Source organism: Pseudopipra pipra, chromosome 5 (genome assembly GCF_036250125.1).
Source record: "Pseudopipra pipra isolate bDixPip1 chromosome 5, bDixPip1.hap1, whole genome shotgun sequence".
In the NCBI taxonomy this organism is placed as follows: Eukaryota; Metazoa; Chordata; class Aves; order Passeriformes; family Pipridae; genus Pseudopipra; species Pseudopipra pipra.
Window position 1 is genome coordinate 40,027,944 of NC_087553.1, and position 6,275 is coordinate 40,034,218.

Below are 6,275 nucleotides of genomic sequence, written 5' to 3' on the forward strand. Positions count from 1 at the left end.
AGAAGTCTAGTCTCCAGTATCATATACGTCCGTGTTACCTTGATTGGAAAGGTTCTCCCACACTCACCGTGTCAGGAAATGTTTTCCATCACCTCACTAAAATAGTCAAAACATGGATTTGTCCAGAGTAGAGTGAAGGATAAATTCCCCGGCTACGATGATTGTGTGTGTTCTGGGCTGTGTTCTGGGCTGTGTACTGGTCCATGTACCAGCAGCAACATAGCGAGCACAGGGTTTTTTTCATCTGCTCTTGGCTCACAGAGTGAGCATTGTGTCTGAGGGAGCAATGAGACTTTACATGCTGTTTAATCATTTTTTCTAAGTGAAAAGTTGCAGGAAGCAGAGAATGAGAGGGTTTGTTGCAAGTCAGGTAGAAATGCTCAGGCTTTTCCATAGAAAAAAAATCAGTTGTTTACTGTTGGTTCACTAAACTCACTATTCTTTTTTGGGATGCTACTTTCTCTTTTGTAGTCTCTTTTTTCCCCCTCTTAATCAACATCTGAGAAGTGAACAAATGAAGCTCTGAGGGGAATGTTTAGCATTGAAGTGTGCTAGGGAGGAAAGCCAGTTAGCTTTAATACAGGACTGGCAGGACCACCTGGCTCATGGAGTAAAGTCCTCGATTTTATCCTTTCCACGTGTGTATTAATGCTATTTTTGATAGCAGGAAGTTTTATTATGGTTCTCTGAAGTAAAACTAGCTAAATAAGGAAAAGACCTCACGTGAGTTGTTCCCTTTACAAAAAGAAATTCATGGTAGTCGGCCGTCTTGACGTAATCCTATTTTATGCACAAATACCAATAATCCTATTCTCACAAACACAGCAACAACAACCATTCCAAGTTATTTCCAGACAATAACTAATTCAAAAGAACTTGCCTTTTCTAACACTTTTTCCTGCAAATGCTTTTCTGTCTGTTCTTAGCCATGATCTTGTTCTTGGAATCTCTTCTGTCTTATCTTTCCCCTTTCTCTCTCATACAAGCAGATACTCCCATAAATCTCTCTGCCCAAGAGACAACTTAAGAAAATCCTCCATCCTTACAGTCCCCATTGCATTTGCTGGTAACATGACTAAATTTTGGGTTGAGGCCCCCTTTAATTTGAATGCAGACAGTGAAGGGTGTACTTTCTCCTGTGAGTTGCAGCACGATTTAATCAGACCTCTAACAGTGTTGTATATGGTAAAATGCACCACAGCTTTGTATCAGTCATTACTTCACGGTGTTATTATCTTAAAGTAGTGCACAATCTGGATCATCATTCTTGCAGGTGGATTTTCATATACACAAGTGAAAATACATTCGTACAGAGAATTTTTTCAAAAAATAAGCAAAAGCAGTCCTTATTAATTATTAAATGGGAGAAACAGAATGGTTCAGTTGTACTGTTATGTGTATTGTCCATCATTATTTATTATTGTTGTTGCTGTTGTTATTAATATATTTCCATGCAAAGAACAGGAGTTATCATTTGCTATTCTCAGACATGTAACATCACTCACTGAAAACCTGGCCCCTTAAGCCATAAAGAGTATGAATTTCTGAGCTTTCCAGTGGTACCTCAAAAACCTTGACTGAGAGCACAAATGTGCTTGTTGTACAAACAAAGATGCACTATTAACTCTAGTACAAATAAACACTTTTTGTGTTCTTATAAAATAAACATTCAAATGGGAGAAAAGATCCTTTTTTCTCCAATTGAACCACTTAAGTAGTGCAGGACACATTAGTATATATTATAATGCAGAGACCATAAGCCATCAGTATTCTTCAATGTCCACAACAATACAGAATTTTGTTAACAAACTTCTTCATTAGAAAGAATAGAAATTACAGTTTTGCAGCATCCTGCATGTACAAAAGGATGATTATGCAAATGGCTGTGAAATCAGCTGCATTTTTAGGTAAGTAAATTATCTAATATCCAGTTCTTGACATTGTGCAAGAAGTTTTGAAACCCTGATCATCTTACAAAGCAGAATGACACTAACTTCAGAAAAGCCAGTCCATAGAGCAAAATCAAACACCTCTTCTTCTGTGATTGCCTTTTTACCATTTAGCTTTCACTTAAACTGTTAGCATATATTAAATAACCCACCCAGCCCATTTCATGTGAACATGATATGGAGCACTTTGGAGATGTAGGTCTTAAGTCAAGAGAAAGCTCTCCCAGTCAATCCAGACACTGGCTTTTAAGCCCAGTTCCTGGACACCTCCTTCCAGGATGCTTTGTTGATCTCATCTTCTGATAAATCCCATGCCATGACATTAGTTTACTTTCGTGTCTCTGTGCCTTCTGGCAATAAAAGGAGCATTAAGGCTGATAATAGTCACAATAATATTTCTAATACCAAACTCAGCACTACTGCATAATAAATGATGTTTATTTCATGACAGGAAAGTTACAAAGGGAAGTGTTTCTGATCACGGTTTTACACTACTCAGAGAACTGATCTATTGGGACAGCAGGCTTTATCCTGCAGATGCATTCGTTTGTAATCCTCTCAAGTATTCTACCATGTGACTTCAGGAGATAAAAGAGCCTCCTTTAAAGTGTATTTCCATAACCCACATATGATGCTAAGTACAGTGGTATCTCTCCCACTAGATTAACTTCTAATTATTGCAATTTCTCTCATGAAAGAGACTGTAAGATACACATTCATTCTCTACACATTCATTCTCTGGGCAGAGATCATTTTATGTTAATTTACTGATTTATTTTAGACAAAATTACAGGAGCAAGTGACACTAAGTAGAAAAGTATAACAAAACTCAATATATTCTCATCTGAGAAAATCTGACAGCAGCTCCTTTAATACTGTTCTGTTCCCAGCACTTTAATTAGTCACTTCATTTCAATAAGAAAATTCTTTCATGTTGTTCAGACCACATTTCAGCCTAGTTATTATGGCATTTCTTTGGATATTGGCATTATGCGTTGTTATTACAGATACTGAAGTGTTTGCTTGAAGCTTCACTAGCACACAATACGAATTAGCATCTCTCCCAGAAATCTTCCAGTATAAACAGGTTCAAAAATCAAGAGGAAAGAGAAGCAGGAAACATAAATAAACTAAATAACTTTTATTTTATGGATTTCTACTATCCGTTGCACTGAGCTGTCTTGTTAAACACCCATGGATGATGGTAGTGGAAACTTGTCTAGTTACACAGTGCTAAAATGGTTTTGTCTCTGTGATTTAGATGTGTTTAAAGTATATCAAGAGAAAATGAATGCAATATACAGGGTTATCAATGAACGTTAGTAGAACTGCATTTGGAAAAGAACTTCTGAAAACTATTTTTGTAAATGAAACCTCTTAAATTCTTGTCTGCCTTATTCACTTGTTGAACAAAAGAACATCTTTTTTTTCCTGTCTCATGATGATGCAATATTTTCTAAGGATGTCCATCAGAAAAGGTCAGAAAAAGGACAAGAAATAATAAAATTAAGATATTCATTGCAAATGGGAAATACTATTTTACATATTTTGCAAATCCATCCTCTTTTGGTAACCTTTTGGGAACACAGTGCATACAAAAAAAATTTATGTGTGCTATCTGCAATATGACATGTGATAGCAAAGGTGTGAATACCTTAACAAAATCTAACTTATCACAGCTTGAAGATATCTTCATTTGAATTTGTTGTCCATCGTAAGATTGCATATAGCTTTTAAATTGTCTCAAATATCTGGAAAATAATTTCTTGTATATGAAGGCAAATATGATTAGTGGTTTATAATATAAAGAGCACTGGAATTCCAGCAACAGTTTGCAGGTCTTGGCTTATTACTATGAGATGGTAAGAATTTGCTATAAAACTTCATTCGTTGCAGTGGACTCAGTTATGTTTAAAAATCAAATAAATGGTCATAGTTATCCTTTTTCCATATGGTAGAAATAATCACACAGATGATAGGCAATAAAAAGACTCTTACAGGAATTTTCCTTTATTTTCCTTCAAATTTTCATTTCCTCTATTTTGTAGTATACATCAGCTGCCTATTAGACAGTTAATCAGCTGGTACCCTTCTTTTGAATATATATCTTCACCGAGTAGTGTATTAAAACGCTAGGGAATCACTCCAATTGCACGTCAACATCATCTGAAAACAGAGGAGTGTGACTATCAATAACCAACAGTTTCTCAATTCTTAGCTTTAGCTGAGAATTTTGACAGAGACTGGGAAAAGCTTTCACTGCTATTTCCTTCCTCACAAGTCTCTGTCTTTATCCTCTGTCTCTAAAGCAGAATGAAGCTTCTAATGTTTTGAAAAAATGGATTTTTGCAGAACTCTGTAGCTAGTCTTTTATGGACCAAAAAAACTTTCACACCCATTCTGTAATAAATGAGCTTTTGGAGGCTACCACCAATGTGTTGTTAATGCGGTGGATTCAAAATATCAATACAAAGCTAAACCGAAGAGCTGCATGAAAACTTCAGACTACCTTAAGATTTACAGTAAAAGTCTCCACTCACTCATGCTAACACAGATACAAGAATCAGCTAGAAAAGGTAGTAAGATCATTAACTGGGAACATGCTATAGCAATTACAAGCTGTTACTCTCTCTCCTTCCACATTCAGGTGGGCCCAGGTAATCTATGGGGACTAGACAAATGCCCCCTAAAATGAGAACCTCATTATCCAGGAAAGGATGTGCCCAGCCAAGTCAATGGGTGAAGTAAACCACACAGCAGCCACTGTTAGAAAGGGCTTTACAGCATTCAAGTATGCTTATCTGTGGGAGGGTGGAAACAGAGGAAGAGAAATAAAAACATCACCTGTCTTCAGGAAATATCCAACAAGGAATTAGGGACATCTCAGTTATAGAAAAAGGAATACTTCCTATAGAACCAGTAACAATTGAGCTACACAGCTGGAAACCTGCTTTTATTTCTGCCTCTGAAAACACAGGAGCTCTAAATCTCATGTCTTCTGCAAAACAGCTCAGAGCCAGTAGAGCAATCTCAGCCACTCCAATCTGCAGGAAAACTGAAGAGCTTCCAGGAAAACCACCTGATCCCCACTGACACACAGAGCTGCTATTATTTACTGCTTAGTGAGACCAGCAAGTGATTACACTCAGGGAAGAAAAATGTTTTAGGTCTAAGTAATTATTTTACCAATGACCTTAAAATATCCCTGTTGTTAGTTTTCCTTGCAGAGGGCAGTCTCTGTAATAGGATCAGGCAGTATGTTTCTTCATGCCAAGTCACTGAATGCTAAAATGATTTGTCATCTTTTGCCACAGGCCATTGCCTGACACACACATGCCACAGTCTAATGTCTCACCTGCTTTGACATCAAAGTGCCTTCCTTCGGCCATTACCAACAAGAAGAAAGACAAACAATGGCAGAAACTTCTGTTCTTTCTGAGAGAGTTTTAATTAAATAAATGGTCTCAAATAGCTTAGTGGGACTAAGGCAGGGGGAAAAACCTTTCATCATAAAATGTATTAAATCTATAAATCTTGCTTACTCTCTCCCCATGCAATTTTTTTTATTTACTTCACAGTCACATTATTTCATTCTCTGTAGAGATTTATGACAACATTATATGACATCTCCTGGGCTTTCACAGCCTATCATCTTTTACAGCTCACTCATAATGCCATGGGCCATAAAAGACAGATTTCATCTCATTTTACAAAGGGGAAGGGGGAAAGAAGTCCTATGCAGATCCTCCAGTTGCAGAAAGGTTTTCACATGCTGAAATATACCATTTTGAATTGGTTCACTGAGACTTTTGGTATCAGCAACTCCACCTGTTTTGAGGGACGGGTGATTTCTACAGCATACTCCAGAGTCCTGAGTTCCCAGTTCAAATCAACAAGGCAGCCATATAGCAAAAGGTGTGCTCCAAGGTGGGATCAAGGTGTAGCTGGGGCTGCAAAAACTCTGGTTTGGTGGGGTTGTCTTTGGTCTTCCTATTTAGAGGTAGTTGGTCAGTGCTATTCACTGATGTGTCTTCACAGAGCTGGTTTAGAGAGCCCATACTTTTCAAGAGAAGTCTCATAACAAAATACTCCCTTCTTGTCCATCCCATTTTGAGGAAAATAAAATGCAAAAAACTGTATGTGCCAGCCAAACCATTGCAAAATTCTTTATTCAAATGAAAGAGGTCCTTCTGATGGCAAGTGGCGTTATAATTATAGACTAGAAAAAAGCAAGATCAGCAGCTGCTGCTGCTGCTGCTGCTTGCGTTTGTTCCCTCTGTAACTGACAGGACAGAGTACTTGGCAAAAACAGGCTTCCAGAAGTGG